The following is a 20,076-nucleotide window of genomic DNA, read 5'->3' as shown; positions in this document are numbered from 1 at the left end:
TTATAAATGGCTGCAGTAGTATTAGCATGCAGTAATAGAAGCATAATTCACAGCAGGAATGCATAAGATCAACTTGCTTTTACATTTTTGAATGATTTTTAAGTATATAGGTGGTGGCTACAATGTATTATCAATATGCTATTAAATCATAGAATCTCAGAAGTATTATGGTGCAGAAGGAGGCCATTTGGCCCATCATGCCTGCAGCAGCTTGTTAAATGAACATAATGCATGTCTTGCGTATGGAATGCACTTCCAGACACAGACTTTTTTCTACTGTGACACACTTCTATATTATGAAATTTTCATTTCACAAACTTGTCACAATGAAAAAAAAATCAATGTTTTATGTTTAAAATGTATGTCACCATTCATCACTGTAATTTTAATTCTATGCTTTCATTTATATATAATCAAAACCTCTTAACCTGCAGAGATATTAAAAATATCCAGTTGTTTTGAACCAGAGCTACATTTTGAACATTTAGAAGTCAGTGTTGCCTGCCTGCCACCAGAGTTCACCATATCTGCTCAGAGCTAGAGAGAAGTTTTCAATAGGAGGGCAACTATCCAAAAGATGTGGCCCATGTAGGTACTAATGACAGAGGCAGGACAAGGGAAGAGATTCTGCATGAGCAGGATGAGGAGCTAGGCATAAAATTAGCATATGATTATCTAAACATGTTACAGATAGTATCAGACTTAAAGAAAAAAACATACAATTGCAGGTCACAAGATTGGACAGACTATGAAAAGCAGTGAATATTCACTGAAGGATTAATACAAAGAGGAGTTGGAGAGAAAGCAAAAAAGAAATATAAAAACACTTTAGATATTCAAAAAGGAAAAGTGACCGTTGATCATACAGGAAATAACTCTGGTGAATTAATAATGGTAAATAAGGAGATGGTAGATGAGTTGAACAGGTGTTTTTGTCAATGTTAACTACAGAAGATCCAGATAACATCCCAGAAAAATCCGTAAATCAGGAAATGGAACTGGGGGAGAAACTTAAATTTGCGATTGTCGGGTTAAAAGTTAGAATTACTGTCTGATGTGTCCCTATGTTGTGATAGACTTCATTCTAGAGTCTGGCTAGTGAAATTATTGATGTATTGGCTTTAATTTTCAAAAGTTGCCTATATTCAGGGAAAGTTCCATTAAAATGGAAAGTGACAAATGCAACTCCCTTTTATTCAAAAGGGGACGGCGACAAAATGCAAAACCTACTGTCCTGTTAACTTATCACCTGTCAAAGGGAAAATGTTAGAAGTTATTATTAAAGATATTGAAGCAGAGTAACTAGGAAAGTTCAATGTAATCAATCAGAGTTAGCATAGTTTTATGAAAAGGAAATTGTATTTGACAATTAATTGGAGTTCTTTGAGGAAGCAACATGCTGTGGGTTAAAGAGGATCCCGTACATATGCTCTACTTGGATTCTCAGAAGATATTTGAACAGGTACCAGACCAAAGTTTATTGTGGAAAATAATAATATAGGGATAAAATATTAGTATGGATAGAAAATTGACAGAAAGTAGGTATAAAAGTGTCATTTATTTGGTTGCCAAAATATAATACATTCCTGTGCCACAGGGATCAGTGTTGAAGCCTTAATGTTTTGCTATTTATGGAAATGGCTTCAATGAAGGGACTGAAGGTATGATTGTTGATGACAGAAACATAGGCAGAATAGGAAATTGAAGAGGACATAATGAAGCTACCAACTGATGGTAATACTGGACAAATCAGATCCCAGAGTAAAACCTGACTTGATAGTTCATATTTTTTATTTCTGCAACTTGTTCAGCAGTACCCAGTCATGGAGCATCAACTTTTAACAAAGGACGATATGTTTATTACCCACAACAATAAAGAAATCTGCAATAATTATTTCATATATTATTATAAATACCAGAAATTAAAATTCAACCATTTTTAACCCTCAGCAAATTTTACAGGTACTTGTCACCCTGGATCCTCTTTAAAGTTCTTTGTTCAGTTGTCACAGATGGATTTGGTTTTGTTGTGACCAAAGCTCTGCTTTACAGTGCTATCTTCTTTTATTGATGACACTATTGTGCATGCAGAGGGAAGTGCATGCAATTTTAAAGTGAGCTTCAGTGGTGGGGAGAGGGATGCTGGACACAGGTCAGGGTAGTAAGGAACCCTAAGAGTAAGAAGCAAAGGATGACACAGGAGCCAGAAGGCCCTCTCTCCACTCTGTCTCCTTTCCATGCTCCCCCAGTTCCTGGGCCATCCTTGTCACCTTCCCCAACTGTCCTGATCTCTCCTTCCACCTCCTGCATTCTGATCTCTCCTTTTTCTTCCCCACCCATTTTACCACCCTTGACATATTCAACACCACATCCCTATTTCCCAAAACTCCAGCTGAAATCTGTGCACACAATTCCAAGTGGCACATAGCGCCCATGTGTCAGTGTTCAGCAAGCACAGCCTTTCTAAAGCGCTGAATTGTTCACCTTCATGGTATTTTTTAAAAGCTTCATTTAAATGCATATAACCAAACTTCCAGACAACATGTGACTTCTCAGAACTCCTCCAAAATGAATGTGAAACTATGTCTTCCATTCTTAACTGCTACAATGTAGAAGTGCAAATCAATCTTAAAACTATGCATAGTTCTGTCCACTTTAGAATCTAAAGTTTCCAAATAATACTGCAGTCAATTATTCTATAATGCGCTGGTTGCATTCTTGTGCAACCCCATGTTATAGAGTACTTCAGAAACTGGTTAAAGTGTTGGCACTGTAATTGTGTTACAGCCAGACATCTTCTCAAAGTTGGCGCTGTAGAAGAAGCATCCCAAGTTCGTAAATAGTGTTACAGCAAATTTATGTTGATGAAATGCACATTATAACAGAACTACATGTAGTAATATATCATAAACCTTCATCACAATAGATTAAGTAAGTGGACAAAGATCTTGCAAATGCAGTGTAGTGTGGAAAAATGTGCAATCATCCATTTCAGCAAGAAAAATAAATATGAGCCATATTATGTTAATGGCAAGAAATTGCAGACTTCTGAAGAGTCCTGGTGCATGATTCACAAAAGTATTCTGAAAATAAGAAAGCTAATAGAATGTTATTGTTTATTAAGAGGGCAATTGAATACAAATGTCAGGAGGTTATGTTTCAGTTGGCAAGACAACATCTGGAGTACTGTGTGCCTTGGTCTCCTCCTGTAAGGAAGGATATAAATGTGTTGGAAACAGCTCAGAGAGGTTTACTAGACTCAACCTGGAATGTGTGGGCTGCCTTATGAGGAACGAATAAATAATCAAAGCTTTTATCTCCTGGAGTTTAGAAGATTGAGGCAACCTGTTTGAAAACATGCAAGGTCCTGAAGGGATTTAATAGTGTGGATATGTGATAAGAATTTTCCTTTTGCAGGAGAATATTGAATTGGGTCACTATTTCAAGCTAAGATGTCAGCACTTAAGACAAAGCTAATAGAAATTGTAACCTCACAGAAGGTCATGAGTCTTCGGAATTGAAAAGGAAGCAGAAGCAGTTGATCTTTTTAACTGGAGTAGATGGGTCCTTGATGAGCAAGAGGGTGAAAGGGTTGGGTGGGAAAAGAACTAATCAAATTAGCCATGATATTACTGAAGGGCAGAGCAGGCTCAAGGACCGAGCGGCCTATTGTGCTCCTGATTCACATGTTCTCCTGTATGTCTGTAAAATTCCAGCATGAAATATGTGCATAAACAGGAGTTTAAAGATGGAAGGACATTTTCCTCCTCCTTTTAAGGATCTGAGAAATTTGTTTTTCTTTTCAAAAAGAATAGAAGAATCCTCTTTAAATTATGTATGTGGACGCAAGTAAGTGAAGAGAGACTTCTGAATTTTTAAAAAATCCAAAATCGCTGGTCTGAGGCACATGATCATTAATAAAGTCATTAGGGTAATAAGGAAAAAACTTCCCTTCTCAGAGGGGTTGAAATTAGATTACTTACAGTGTGGAAACAGGCCCTTTGGCCCAACAAGTCCACACTGACCCGCCGAAGCGCAACCCCTACATTTATCCCTTTACCTAACACTACGGGCAATTTAGCATGACCAATTCACCTAACCTGCACATCTTTGGACTGTGGGAGGAAACCGGAGCACCCGGAGGAAACCCACGTAGACACGGGGAGAATGTGCAAACTCCACACAGTCAGTCGCCTGAGTCGGGAATTGAACCCAGGTCTCTGGCGCTGTGAGGCAGCAGTGCTAACCACTTTGCCACCATGCCCCTCCACTGTGCCACCATGCCCCTGTGAAACTAAATATCATAGGAAGTTGTTGAGATAAATGGCTTAGACGGTTTCAAAAGAAAATGACATAAATATCAAAGAGCAAAGGGAATAGAAAGATCAAAGTAAGCTTGATAGGATAGGCAAAAACACAAAAAAAAATACAAGCAGCAGTTTGGAGTCGGTAAGCCATATTTGGCTTTTCTGTGCTGCATGTTCCAGTACCTGGAGATTGGATTATCAAGCTTTTATTTCAGATTGATCATTTATTTTAATTTATTTATTTGCACATTTCTACTAAGAACTGTTTATATAAAGAATTACTTGTGAACAATAGCATTTGTGATTGTGTGCTTGTTTTGTTTTAATGGTTGAAAAAGAAAAATTGTTTGCAAGAACAGTATTGCAAATGAAAACAAGTTTTAAAAAAATCTTTAAGCCACGCCTATTTACTATGACTAAAATAAATGTTTGAACTGCAGCTGATGGTTTGCAGGAACACGACTTTTTTAAAAAATTCATTCATTGGATGTGGACATTGATGGCTGGGCCAGAATGTATTGACCATTCTAAGTTGTCAATGAGAAGGTGGAACTGAGCTGGATTCTTGAACTATCACAGTCCGTTTGGTGTATATGCACCTTCAATGCTATTAGAAAAGAGATTCCAAAATTTTGGCCCAGCAACAATGAAAAAAATAGCAATATGTTTCCAAGTCAGGATAGTGAATGGCTGGAGAGAAACTTGTAGGGGATGGTGTTTCCATGGATTTGATGACCTTTCCCTTCTAGGTGGTTGTGGTTGTGTTTTTATAAGATGTTAAGGAGCCATGGTGAATTTCTGCAAAGCAGCTTGTACAGAGTTTACAGATTGCTGCTATTGCATGCAATGATGGAGGGAATGAATATCTGTGGATGCAACTGTAATCAAGTGAGCTGCTTTGCCATGAATGGTGTCAAATTCTTGAGTGTTGGTGGATTACACTCATCCAGACTAGAGCATATTCATTCACATTTGTGACTTGCGCTTTGTAGATGGTGAACAGGCTTTGCCTGACAGTTACCTGCTGCAAGATTCAGATTTCTGACCTCCTGTTGAAGCCAGAATATTTATATGACTAGTCCAGTTCAGTCTGTGGTAAAAAACACCAGCAACAGTTCTCCTTCAAGATCCTCCGCTCCACGCTTGCAGCAATGCGCCGGCACCTAACCTCTCTACAGTCGGCCCTGCCTCAGCTGAGGGCCACACCCTCTCAGAATTGCAAAGGACCCACTCTGTACTACATCCTCAGGAGAATTCATACTCTCAACAAACAGTATTTCAATTCCATCTCAAACATTAAAAAACTGTAAGTACAAAAAACTTTTATCCACCCACCTCCATAACCAGCGCTCCTCAAACATTCCAGAAGATCCCCCTGGCCTCAGAATCTATTCCGCCATTAGCCATGCGGCTGATGCAGTTGCCACCCCCTCACTGATTGATGATGTCACTTCTGCCCCCATCATGGCCACTCCCACAACCACTTCCACCCCTCACAATTCCTCATGCATCACACGAGACATCACTTCCGCCCTTCACATCATCGCTGATGCCACATGCTCAGTGACTTCCGCCATCCCTACTGCCGTGGTCACCAGCGCCACTCACCTGCATTCTGCTGACATGCCCTCCACTGTCACTATCCCCACCCCCCAGAACCCCAAGGGGAACACTACCCCTGCTCATGACTCCACCCCCATTCCCCCCACCATCGCAACCACTCCAGTTACAGGTTCCGCCCCCACTCCCAGCTCTACACCCACACCAGATCCCAGCCCTGCCGAGTTTTCACCATCCCCCCAGACCTCCCCCTCACTGAGGACGAACGATCAGTCCTCAGCAAAGGACTCACCTTCATCCCCCTCCGTCCAGGCAAAAATGAATTTAATACACGCGTGATGTCGAACAATTCTTCCGTCGCCGTCGCCTCCGCCTCCGAGCTTACTTTCGCAATCAGGACTCCCGCCCACCTTCTGAGGACCCCTTCGCCCACCTCCAACACACTGCATCCACCTGGACACCCCGCGTTGGCCTATTACCTGCCCTCGACCTCTTCATTTCCAACTGCCGCCGGGACATTAACCGCCTCAACCTGTCTACCTCCCTCCCCCACTCCAACCTCTCACCCTCACAACGCGCAGCCCTCCAATCCCTCTGCTCCAATCCCAACCTTCCCATCAAGCCAGCGGATAAAGGGGGCGCACCCCCGCACTGCCCGGTTCTACCTCCTTCCCAAGATACACAAGCCTGACCACCCTGGCCGACCCATTGTCTCAGCTTGCTCCTGCTCCACTGAACTCATCTCTCTCTACCTCGACACTGTCCTATCCCCCCTAGTCCAGGAACTCCCCACATACGTTCGAGACACCACCCACACACTCCACCTCCTCCACAACTTCCGTTTCCCCGGCCCCCAACGCCTCATCTTCACCATGGATATCCAATCCCTCTACACCTCCATCCGCCATGATCAGGGCCTCCAAGCCCTCCATTTTTTCCTCTCCAGATGTCCCCAACAGTCCCCTTCCACCAACACACTCATTCGTTTGGCCGAACTGGTCCTCACCCTTAACAATTTCTCCTTCGAATGCTCCCACTTTCTCCAGACCAAAGGGGTAGCCATGAGCACACATATGGGCCCCAGCTATGCCTGTCTCTTTGGCTGTGTAGAGCAGTTGATCTTCCGTAATTACACCGGCACCACTCCCCACCTCTTCCTCCGCTACATTGATGACTGCATTGGCGCCACCTCGTGCTCCCGCGAGGAGGTTGAGCAATTCATCAACTTCATCAAAACATTCCATCCTGACCTTAAATTTACCTGGACCATCTCTGACACCTCCCTCCCCTTCCTGGACCTCTCCATCTCCATTAATGACGACCGACTTGACACTGACATTTTTTACAAACCCACCGACTCCCACAGCTACCTGGATTACACCTCTTCCCACCCTACCTCTTGCAAAAATGCCATCCCGTATTCCCAATTCCTCCGCCTCCGCCGTATCTGTTCCCAGGAGGACCAGTTCCACCACAGAACACACCAGATGGCCTCCTCCTTTAGAGACCGCAATTTCCCTTCCCATGTGGTTAAAGATGTCCTCCAACACATCTCGTCCACATCCCGCACTTCCGCCCTCAGACCCCACCCCTCCAATCGTAACAAGGACAGAACGCCCCTGGTGCTCACCTTCCACCCTACCAACCTTTGCATAAACCATATCAACTGCTGACATTTCCACCACCTCCAAACAGACCCCACCACCAGGGATATATTTCCCTCCCCACCCCTTTCCGCCTTCCGCAAAGACCGATCCCTCCGTGACTACCTGGTCAGGTACACACACCTCCCCCCCCCCCCCCCCCTCCTACAACCCACCCTCCCATCCTGGCACTTTCCCCTGCCACCGCAGGAACTGTAAAACCTGCGCCCACACCTCCTCCCTCACCTCCATCCAAGGCCCTAAAGGAGCCTTCCACATCCATCAAAGGTTTACTTGCACATCCACGAATATCATTTATTGTAACCGTTGCTGCCGATGCGATCTCCTCTACATTGGGGAGACTGGGCGCCTCCTAGCAGAATGCTTTAGGGAACATCTCCGGGACACCCGCACCAATCAACCACACCGCCCCGTGGCCCAGCATTTCAATTCCCCCTCCCACTCTGCCTGGGCCTTCTTCACCGCCGCTCCCTCACCACCAGACACCTGGAGGAAGAACGCCTCGGAGCACTTCAACCCCAGAGCATCAATGTGGACCTCAACAGTTTTACTCATTTCTCCTTCCCCCACCTCACCCTAGTTCTAAACTTCCAGCTTAGCACTGTCCCCTTGACTTGTCCGGACTTGTCCTACCTACCTATCTCCTTTTCCACCTATCCACTCCACCCTCTCCTCCCTGACCTATCACCTTCATCCCCTCCCCCACTCACCCATTGTACTCTATGCTACTCTCTCCCCACCCCCACCCTCCTCTAGCTTATCTCTTCACGCTTCAGGCTCACTGCCTTTATTCCTGATGAAGGGCTTTTGCCCGAAACGTTGATTTCGAAGCTCCTTGGATGCTGCCTGAACTGCGGTGCTCTTCCAGCACCACTAATCCAGTTCAGTCTGTGATCGATGCTAAACTCCAGGGTGTTGATAGTGGAGAATTGGTAATGACTTTGAACATCAAGGAACAACAATTTGGTTCTGTCTTGTTGGAGGTGATCATTTGCTGTCATTTATGTGAACGTTATTTGTCACTTGTCAGCCCAAGCCTGGATTTTATCCAGGTCTTGTTGCATTTGAACACGGACTGCTTCAGTATGTGCAGAGTTGCGAATGGTGCTGAACATTATTCAATAATGAGCAAACCTCCCACTTATGATGGAAGGAAAGTCATTAATGAAGCAGCTGTTTGGGACAATATCATGAGGAATATTTGGCTGTTGTGGAGCATTGGTAATGCCCCTACTTTGAGCCAGGAGGCCCAGTATTTACAACTGCACCACAGAAACCATTATGTCCGGGTGCTTAATGGCCTAGTATGGCAACTAATGTGCCCACAGCTGTAAGAAACTACAGAACGTTGTGTGCACAGCCCAAGCCATCACAGAAGTCAAGCTCCTATCTATGGACTCCATTTACAGCTCTCATTGCCTTAGAAAGGCTGCTAACTTCAACAAAGATTCATCCCATCCTAAAGGGTCTTCTGTCAGGCAGAAGGTACAGAAGCTTGAACACGCACGCCAGCAAGTTCAAGAACAGCTTCTTCCCTGCTGATATTAGACTGAATGGACTCTGTGACTTCAAATAATGTAAATCTTGTTAATGGTGATCTTGCCTCACATACATCCTGTGCGGTGTAACCTGTATGCCTTACTCTAAGTTTTTTTTTAAACACCCTATGATCTGTATGTCCTTGCTTACTATGATCTAGCTGTACTGCTCGTAAACAGCTTTTCACTGTACTTAGATACACATGGCAATAAATCAAATCAAATCACATCAGTTTCAAGTCTTCAGAAAACACCTGCTCTGAAGAATTCCTGCAGGTATGGCTTGGAGCTGAGAAAAATGACATCCAACAATAATACCAGCCAGCTTCCTTTGTGCTAGATGCAGTTTCAACCAGCGAAGGGGTTTTCCCTCAGTTCCCCCGACCTTAGTTTTGTTGGGCCTCCTTGATGTCATACTGTAATGCAGCCATGATGTCAAGGGCAGTCATCCTTGCATCACCTCTTGGAATTCAGCTGTTTTGTGCCTGTTTGAACCAATGTACAAAGCTGAGCAATTTTGAAAGAACCCAAACATCCTGAATGCACAAATTGTATTGCTAAGCAAGTTCTTCTTGATAGCACCAGTGATGACTCCTTCTGTCACTTAACTGATGATTGAGAGTAGACTGGTAGGATGGCAATTAGCTAGGCTGGATTTGTCCTGCTTTTTGTGCATGTGGCATACCTGGGCAATTTTTCACATTGCTGAATAGATGCCATTGTTGTAGTTGTACTGGAGCAACTGTGCCAGGAGAATGCAAGTTATACCTTACATCTTCAGTACAATTGCCAGAATGGTGTCAAAGTTCATAACCTGTCAATATTCAGAACCTTCAACCATTTCTTAATATCTGTGTAATGAACCAAATTGACAGAAGACTGGCATCCAGAAGAGGCCAGTATGGATCATTTACTCCACTTCTAGCTGAAAATTGTTGCGATTGCTTCAACCTTATCTTTTATGCTGATTTTCTGTGTTGTCCCATCATTAAGACAGTGGATATCTATGGACCTTTCTCCCCCAGTGAGTTGCTCAATTGTTCGTCACAACTCAACTGAATGTGACAGATCTGCGGTGCTTAGGTTTAAGGTCAAAAGAAATACATTTATATATGGGTGTGTCCCTTTTCAAAAAAAACTTGGAAGTACGTAAATGACAAATCTTTTGAGTGTTTAAAAAAAAAACATGTTTCCTTTGTTTCTTCAGCAATATTCTTGGTAAATAAACCTGTTTGCTCTTAGGCGAACTACCCCAACTTCTCCAACCTCGCCATGTAATTGAATTCCTTCAGAAAAGAGAAGGAAATTACATTTGCACATTGCCTTTGATAGTCATAGCATGATCTAAAATATTTTACAGTTGGTAAAACCCAAGTCGAAAGTAATTTCCTTTTCAATGGCACTTGAGGGAAAGGAACTGCCTAGTTTGAGAGCTGCTTTTTGTTTTTCACATATATTCGGGATATTATTTTTCCTTAGTACCTTGGTATTTTCTTCTCTGGGTTCTAAAAACAATCCCAATATGTAATGATAAAGAAAGATCAGATTAATCTCAAATTCTAACTTTTTGATGCAATGAAACAGAAACCAGACGGTCATTAGAATTGTTTCTGAGTGTTAGTAAAAGATTAAATTAATTTTTGCATAGTTGATCATGGTACAACACGTTCATCTGGAGACCTTAGTGTGGCTGATGCAGCTTTATATATCACTCATGAGTAATTGCATCAAGCTATGGCATTCATGGATGCTGAGAATATAGAAACAAAAATAATGAGCACAGCTAGCATGAAGGAAGCAGGCACAACTCGAACACATTCACTGTTTTATTAGCTTCCCTATTGATTGTTCAAATTAGTTATATAATGGTTTTTCCAAGAGGAACTTGTCCCATGTTTGAGTTCATTTACTAGATTCCTATTCTAGTGTGTATTTACATGTTGTAATATCGAAAGTTGCAGTACCAGAAAGTTATTTAAAATCATAAAGAGTTTGGACAAAGTAAATAAGGAGAAACCTTTTTCTAATGGTCGAAGGCTTGGTCATCAGAAGACACGGATTTAAGATCCTTGGAAAACCAATGAGAGTTAGCATGGGAAAAATTACACCAAGTCATCTGAAAGCTTATGTAAGCCATTACTTTGAGATATTTATTAATTACAAAAATAAAAAGAATTGCAGTGCCATGGCGAAAAGCCATTTGTAGGACTAATTGGGTGGCTCTTTCAAAGAGCTAGAACAGATTTAATGATAAAATGGCCTCCTTTTGAGCTGTACTGATATGAGTCTCCATGACTTAGATGTATCCTAATTTCTTTATTGTTATGGCATGTTATCATTCTCTGTCAAGGAACATTGAATGGTTGACTTCTTGTGTCTAGATTAGAGTGGTGCTGGAAAAGCACAGCAGGTCAGGCAGCATCCAAGGAACACGAAAATCGACGTTTCAGGCAAAAACCCTTCTTGGTCATGGTATTAATTTGTAACTTCCCAAGAGACATCAATTGAAAACTCTTAATTACGTGCATTTTGACTTTTTTTATCTTCTGTCAGAAAATGTTTAGCTGCATTCCCTCAATTTTACTTCATGCATTCTCCAACTGATTGGGTTACATTTGGCTGATAAAATTTGTCACATAACCATTTCCCAACATTCCACAATATTAGCATATTGAATACCAAGATGTTAACACCTCAATGCCAACATTTGTTAATACAGGGGAAAGAGTTAATAAGTTATATTTATCTATTTCCTCCATTCATCTGTCTCTCAGACCCTTTCACTCTCAGGTTCACTCACTTGCCATCTTCCTTCTCACCTCTTCAATTCACTGTATCTCACCCAACCCTCTTGCTCACCTCCTCCCTTCCTACCTCTCTCACCTCATTTCTCTCACCACTTTTTTTTTTGCACACCGTATCATTAGAACACTTTTGTGAATCGAGCAACAATTGAGGTTCGTTGGAAGGGAATGCTGGTCTGTGATGCTGTACTTGATTTTAACATGCAATATTTTTGTATATGTATTTTGATTTTGTTAGCATCCAAGCATCAGGATTTTATTGCAATCAGGCAGATGGAATTGCAAAACAGTCAGTTCTGATATGACATAATAGTTTTGTTCTCATGCAAGAAAATCGCACAATAGCCACGCCATTTAAACTAATGGAGTCAGAATCATGTTATAGCCAGGAAGATTTCCATTGTATAACTAAGTCAATTCTTCAATCGCGTTAAAGTCAATTCACATTGAAGAAACATAAGCTATAGCAGAACTACTGTATATGTTTGGGCTGGAACTATAAAACTACCTTATGCAGCAACTTATTTCGGCTCCTCTGAACGAATGTTCCCTTCTCCCACTGTTGCTGCTGCTCCGATAATGGATTTCCTCTCTGGAGGAGCAGCGTCAGGGGAAAAAGAGAGAATATGTCATTGCTAGCTGTTCCAGCTTTGTCATCGGAGAGAGAGAATTTGAGATTGGATAAGCAACTCCTGAGATCTAGTCTCTCATTGTGTATGAGGCAACTTTTTCAATATTTTGAATTTTATGCATTCATGAGTTTTCACAGAAAATTTGCAAAATTTTGAGCAAGAATTTGCTCATTGTAGCCGCATATTTTAAGCAAAGCAAATAGCCCATGTTACAGAGGAGGAGATGCTGGGCATTTTAAAATGCATAAAGGTGAATAACTCCCCAGGTGTACCCTGGAACTCTGTGGGAAGCTAAGGGAGTGATTGCTGGGCCCCTTGCTGAGATATTTGTGTCACGGATAGCCACAAGTAAGGTGCCAGAAAACTAGTGGTTAGCTAACATGGTACCACTATTTAAAGATGGTAAGGAAAAGCCAGGAAGCTATAGACCTGTGAGCCTGACATCAGTGGTGGGCAAGTTGTTGGAGGGAATCCTGAGGTACAGGATTTACATATATTTGGAAAGGCAAGGACTGTTTAAGGTTAGTCAACATGGCTTCATGCATGGGAAATCATGTCTCACAATCTTGATTGAGTTTTTTGAAGAAGTAACGAAGAGGATTGAGGGCAGACTGGTGGAAGTAATCTGTATGGACTTCATAAGGCGTTCAACAAGGTTCCTCATGGGTAGACTGGTTGGTAAGGAATACATGGAATACAGGGAGAACTAGTCATATGGATACAGAACTGGTTCGAAGGTAAAAGACAGAGGATAGTGAAAGAGGGTTGCTTTTCAGACTGGAGGGCTGTGGCCCACTGTGTGCCACAAGGATATATAAATGATTTGGATGTGAACATGGGAAGTATGATTAGTAATTTTGCAGATGACACAAAATTGGAGGTGTTACACATAGTACAATGGGATCTTGATTAGATGGGCCAATGGGCTGAGGAGTCCCAGATGGAGTTTAATTTAGATAAATGTGAGATGCTGCATATTGGAAAGGCAAATCAGGGCAGGGCTTATACATCTTAATGGTAAGGTCCTGGGGATTGTTGCTGAATAAAGAGACCTTGGAGTGCAGGTTCATAGTTCCTTGAAAGTGGAGTCACAGGTAGACAGGATAGTGAAGGTGGTGTTTGGTACGCTTGCCTTTATTAATCAGTGCATTGAGTATAGGAGTTGGGAGGTCATGTTGTGGCTGTACAGGACATTGGTTCGGCCACTTTTGAAATACTGTGGGCAATTCTGCTATAGAAAAAAATGTTGTGACACTTGAAAGGGTTCAGAAAACATTTACAAGGATGTTACCAGGATTGGAGGGTTTGAGCTACAGGGAAAAGCTGAATTGGCTGGGGCTATTTTCCCTGCAGTGACGGAGGCTGAGGGGTGACCTTATAAAAGTTTATAAAGTCGTGAGGGGCAATGATGGGGTGAATGACAAGGTCTTTTCTCTGGGGTGGGGGAGTCCAAAAGTAGAGGTTTAAGATCAGATGCAGAAAGATTTAAAATGGAACTAACAGGCAACTTTTTCACAGAGGGTGGTGCATGCATCGAATGAGTTGCCAGAGAAACTGGTGAAGGTGGGTACAATTACAACATTTCAAAAGCATCTGGATGGCTATAAGAATAGGAAGAGTGATATGGGCCAAATGCTGGCAAATCAGACTGAATTAACTTAGGATATCTGATTGCATGGACGAGTTGGACCGAAAGGTCTATTTCCATGCTGTACATCTCTATGAATCCATCATAATCAAGTATTTTTAAAGGCTGGTCATTATTATAATGTAGGAAACCTGGCAATTGTTGCATGTTCAATTAGTGTGCTTCCAATTAAACCTGTTGGACTATAACCTGGTGTTGTGTGATTTTTAACTTTGTACACCCCAGTCCAACACCAGCATCTCCAAATCATGACTGTTATTTTGTGATATTGTTTGAGGGATAAATAATGGGCATCTGAGAGAACTCCCCTGCTTCTCTTCAAAATCATGTCAAGAACTTTCTGCATTCATCTGAGAACTCCAAGAGAAACTTGGTTTAATGTGTCATCAAGCAATAGCACCACTGGCAGTGTAACATTCCCTAAGTACTGTACTTAGTGGAATGTCAATCTTGATCAGTTTCAGTTCTTGAAGTGGAACTTGAATGATCAAACCTCTGACTCCAGTGATTGTGTTTTTAATTGAGCCAAGACTGACAATAACATTTGCAAACGAGTTCCCCAATGTGCAACTGATTGCATGTACCATACAAACAAAATATTAGAAATGCTGGGAATCTGAATTAAAGGCAGAAAAGCACTAGAAGTGGGTCCTTGGCATCTTGTGGAGAGTGAAACAAAGTTAATGTTTCAAGTCAGTGACTCATGTTTGGAACTGAAAAAAGATGTCAAAGCCATGGGTTATTATGAGAAAGGTGAGGACTGCAGATATTAGAGATCAGAGCTGAAAATGTGTTGCTGGAAAAGCGCAGCAGGTCAGGCAGCATCCAAGGAGCAGGAGAATCAACGTTTCAGGCATGAGCCCTTCTTCAGGAATGAGGAAAGTCATTCCTGAAGAAGGGCTCATGCCCGAAACGTCGATTCTCCTGCTCCTTGGATGCTGCCTGACCTGCTGCACTTTTCCAGCAACATATTTTCAGCATGGGTTATATGGTATTGAAAAAGGTTTAGGGGACTAAGGCAAGTTGAAAAGAAAGCTAAATCATGGAAAGTTTAAGGGAAATTGAAGATCAAAGACAATGGCAGTGGTAATGGTTGTAAAGAAGATTGCACCATCGATCCAGAGTAGGTGCTATTGACAGAACAAAGATGAACACTGATCAAAGCATAACCATGATAAACAGTTTACACATATTTCCAAGTGAAGTCCAACACTAGCTGAAGCAGCAGCACCTCATTTCCCACTTGGGTGCTTTATGGCCTTCTGAATTTGACTTTAAATTCAGCAACTTTAGTTAATAAATTCTATCCTGTATTTTGATATCCCTTTCTATCCCTGTCCATATCTTAATTTCTGGTTTGTCATTCCACTTACCAGGGCTTTCACTTGTCACATTTATAAACTGACTTAATGAGCTAGACTACAACTGCAATAAAGTATCTGAGCTTTCAATGAACTGTAAAGTTGGTCATTTAATGAAATGTGAAATAATCTGCAATTACAGTTCATCTACCCATACACCTCCCCCATCATACCTTCCCAAATTTGTCAAGTAATGTTCGCTAAATTTTGCATTTCAAAATATTATATTTTAATTTTATTTAGATATATAATGTATTGCAAATAATTTAAAACAATAGGTTCTGAACAAAAAAAAGCTGAAATTGCTGTTGCACAGTTATTTGGTGTGGAAGAAAATATTAGTTGTCATTTATAAAGTCTCATTCTTTGCTGTCAGCCTAAAACCGCATGTTATAAATTGATGAGAAAACCTGGTTCATTGATATCTCAGATAAACAGCTGGTTAATGGAAGGCATATAGATTGATTTTAATTCCAGTATGAGAGAGGAACAAATCTAGTTAGCTGCCTAGCCAGAGAACATTATTTATTAGGAATCATTTAAAATCATTCAGATTTCTGCTAAATGTAGTCCATTCATTTTAGTTTCTTTACGCAGAGAGTGGTAAGGGCGTGGAATGCCCTACCTGCTAATGTAGTCAACTCGGCCACATTAGGGAGATTTAAACAATCCTTAGATAAGCACATGGATGATTTTGGGGTAGTGTAGGGGAACGAGCTGAGAATAGTTCACAGGATGGTGCAACATCGAGGGCCGAAGGGCCTGTTCTGCGCTGTATTGTTCTATGTTCTTTGTTTCAATCAGTAGTCTCAAACACTATCCCTATTTTGTAATAACAGGTCCTCGTCACTGGAACTATGTTAGAAACAGAGTAAAGTGTTCAAACATTTCAGCCAAGTATTTGTTTTTGTTTTGAGCTTTTGTTTATGTTTCATTCTGTTACCAATGGACTTTTTGGGTTGCTCTCAGGAACTCAAAAGATACAATCGTTAGAGGATATTTTATTGTATAGTGCATTACATATTTGGGAATACAGTTAAAAGTGCATTTTTGATATCCTGTTTCAAGATTATTCCCTGTACAAAATGGTGTGGAAATTCAAGGTTATGTTCATGTGAAGTTAGTGAATTAGCAGTGAGAAAGGAAGCAGTGAATATTATGATTCAGACTGTCTGAATATGTTTAATAATGTCTGGTGTATAAGTCTATTTCCATGGACGAGCAAAAGTTTATTACTGTGATCATTCTTGGGATAAATCAGGAACTTTTCCCATTAGGGTTTGTTCTTATTGTTTTGGACAGTATCATATACTCCTGATCTCTCTGGTCATTAGTTTAGATTAAAACTGCCAATTTGTGTTTTTAGATTAAACTGAAGCAAGAAAAAAAATCAGCAGATTAAAGTGGTTACCCAATCTGCGTTTGGCCTCCTCATCATAGAGGGGACTGCATAAGACCAACGTAGTTTGGGTGAGTGCTTTGTGGAACATCTCTATTTAGTCTTTAAGTGGAGTTCAGACCTCTATGTGGCTTGCCACTTCTATCTCTTAGGAGTCTGATTATTCAGTCTTTGGCCTCATGTACTATTTAAATAACAACACCAGGAGTCATATTTCATTCTGCATATTAAGATTAATAATTTCAGATCATAATTTTCTACTTCATGTTCCACAGTTCCCCTCTACTTTCCTCCTTTCTGAAAGTCTTAATGTACATCCTTCATTACCTTAGTTATCTTCACATTCTTTCATCGTTTGGTTTTTTATTATTTCAGTGCAATGATTTCATATCATAGGTGGAGAGTTTGTGGACTAAGGGGGACGGAACGGTGTCAAGGTATGCGCAGAGGAGTTCAGTGGGACAAGAGCAGTGGGTAGTACATTGGGTCGACCAGGGAAGTCAGGTTTGTGAATCTTCAGTAGGAGGTAGAATTGGGCAGTGTGGCGTTCATGGACAATGAGGTTGCAGGCAGTGGGTGGGAGATCCTCAGAGGTGATGAGGTTGTGGATGGTCTGGGAGGTGAGGTCATGGTCAACGGGGCAATTTTGATGGTGAGTTTGGAGTAGGAGTGGAGGTGTGCGTATTGTGAGAGCAGGTGGTTGGAGTGAGTGAGAGGGTTAGATAGGTCACAGTGCCGTGACATCGACTGCCTCAACCTGTCGACCCCTTTCACCACTTCAACCTCCTGTCCTCACAATGCGTAGCTCTCCATTCCAATCCCAACCTCACCATCAAACTCGCAGACAAAGGTAAACTTGGTGGTTTGGCACACCGACCTCTAAACCACTGAAACCAGGTGCCAACTCGCAGACACCACCTCCTACTGCCCTGTCAACCACAACCTCATCTCCCATCACCAAACCATCATCTCCCAGGCCATCCACAACCTCATCTGGGCATCTCCCACCCCCGCCTCTAACCTCATTGTCCGTGAATGCCACACCACTCAAATCTACGTCTTACTGAAGATTCACAAACCTGACTTCTCCAGTTGACCCATTGTCTCAGCCTGGGTCTGTTCCACTGAACTCATCTCTGCATACCTTGACAGCATCCTGTCACCCTTAGTCCAGGAACTCCTCACCTACATTCGGGACACGACCCAACCCCTTCACCTCCTCTAAGACTTTTGTTTCCCCAGACCCCAATGCTGCTTCATCACCATGGGCATCCAGACCCTATACACATCCATCCACCACAACGAAGACCTCCAAACCCTCCGTTTCTTCCTCTTACGTCGTCCCAACCAGTACTCTTCCATTGATATCTTCATTCACCTAGCTGAACTGGTCTTCACACTTAACAACTTCTCCTTCCAATCCTCCCACTTTCTCCAAACCAAAGAGGTAGCCATGGGCACCTGCATGGGATCAAGCTATGCCTGCCTCTTTGTCAGGTATGTGAACAGTCCATCTTCCACAGTTACACTGACACCACCCCCTGCATGTTCCTCTGCTACACTGATGACCGTATCGGCGCTAACCCATTCTCCCCTGAGGAGGTTGAACAGTTCATTAATTTCACTAATACCTTTCACCCTGACCTCAAATTCACCTGGACCATCTCAGACACCTCCTTCCCCTTCCTGGACCTCTCCATCTCCGGCGACCAACTAACCATGGACATCTATTAGAAGCCCACCAACTCCCACCCTACCTACTGTAAAAATGCCGTCCCTTATTCCCAATTCCTCCGCCTTTGCTGCATCTGTTCCCAGGATGACCAATTCCACCTTAGACGGTCCCAGATGGCCGCCACCTCTAAGATCGCAATTTCCCCTCCCACGTGGTCGATGATGCCCTCCAGCGCATCTCATCCACTTCCCGCACCACCACCGTTGAACCCCACCCCTCCCAATGCAACCAGGATAGAACCTCTTGGTCCTCACCTTCCACCCCACAAATCTCCACATACATTGCATCATCCTCTGCAACTTCCGCCACCTACCAACAGACCCCACCACCAGATGTATTTTTCTCTCCCCACCCCTATCAGTGTTCTGGAGAGACCATTCCCTCCGCGACTCCCTTGTCAGACACACACGCGCGCGCACACACCCCACTATCCCACTCCCGGTACCTATCCCTGCCACCACAGGAAGTGCAAAACCTGCACCCACACCATTCCCCTCACCTTACCTCTGTCCAAGGCCCCAAAGGATCCTTCCACATCTGACAGAAATTTACCTGTACCTCCTCTAATATCGTCTACTGTATTTGTTGCACCCGATGTGGTCTCCTAAATCGGGAAGACAGGAAGCCTACTTGCAGATCATTTCAGAGAACATATCTGGGACACCTGCACCAACCAGCCCCACTGCCCCATGGCTGAATACTTCAACTCCCCTCCCACTCCGCCAAGGATATGCAGGTTCTGGGCCACCTCCATCACCAAACCTTTACCATCCGATGCCTGGAGGAAGAACGCCTCGTATTCCACTTTGGGACCTTGCAACCAGACGAGATCAATGTGGATTTCACTAGTTTCCTCATTTCCGCTCCCCCACATTATCCCAGTCCCAAGCCTCCAACTCTGCACCACCCTCCTGATCTGTTCATCACCTTTCCCATCTATCCACTCCACCTCCTTTCCAACCTACCACCTTCTCCCTCGCTTTAATCTACCTATCACATTCTCAGCTACCTTACCCCACCCCCATCCCATTTATCTTCCAGCACCACAGTCTCGCAACTGAATTCTGGCACTGTCAGCATTTTAAGAGAAAGAAACTGTATAGGATTTTCGAGCAATGAAGGGGGTGAAGTTTGGATGTTGTAATAGTTGAACAGGAGTTTAAATGTTTGATATCACTCAAGAAATCTGATCCATCTCCCTCAGTTGTGAAGAGGATCTTGGGGCAGCATTAGGGGATCTGGAGCTTGTCAGCAATGACAGGAAGGAGGTTTCTGTGCTCTGCCATTAACTGACAAAGAATCTTTATAAATGTTATTGGCATCATGTTTATGATTGAGATGGTTACCTCTTTAAAACAGTTACTGGTTAGAGTTTCGTCAAATAGTTAAAGCTAAATTTCTGAATCTGAGCAGTTCTTCTATAATTGC

General features: G+C 42.6%; 1 protein-coding gene across 9 annotated transcripts in view; it reads left to right on the top strand.

Moving 5' to 3' along the window:
* caska (calcium/calmodulin-dependent serine protein kinase a) overlaps nucleotides 1–20,076 on the top strand; it is a 746,802-nt gene that overhangs the window by 271,385 nt on the left and 455,341 nt on the right. The gene's annotated exons all lie outside the window — the stretch shown is intronic.

Source organism: Chiloscyllium punctatum, chromosome 15, assembly GCF_047496795.1.
Source record: "Chiloscyllium punctatum isolate Juve2018m chromosome 15, sChiPun1.3, whole genome shotgun sequence".
NCBI lineage: Eukaryota > Metazoa > Chordata > Chondrichthyes > Orectolobiformes > Hemiscylliidae > Chiloscyllium > Chiloscyllium punctatum.
This window is presented reverse-complemented; position numbering and strand designations above follow the sequence as displayed.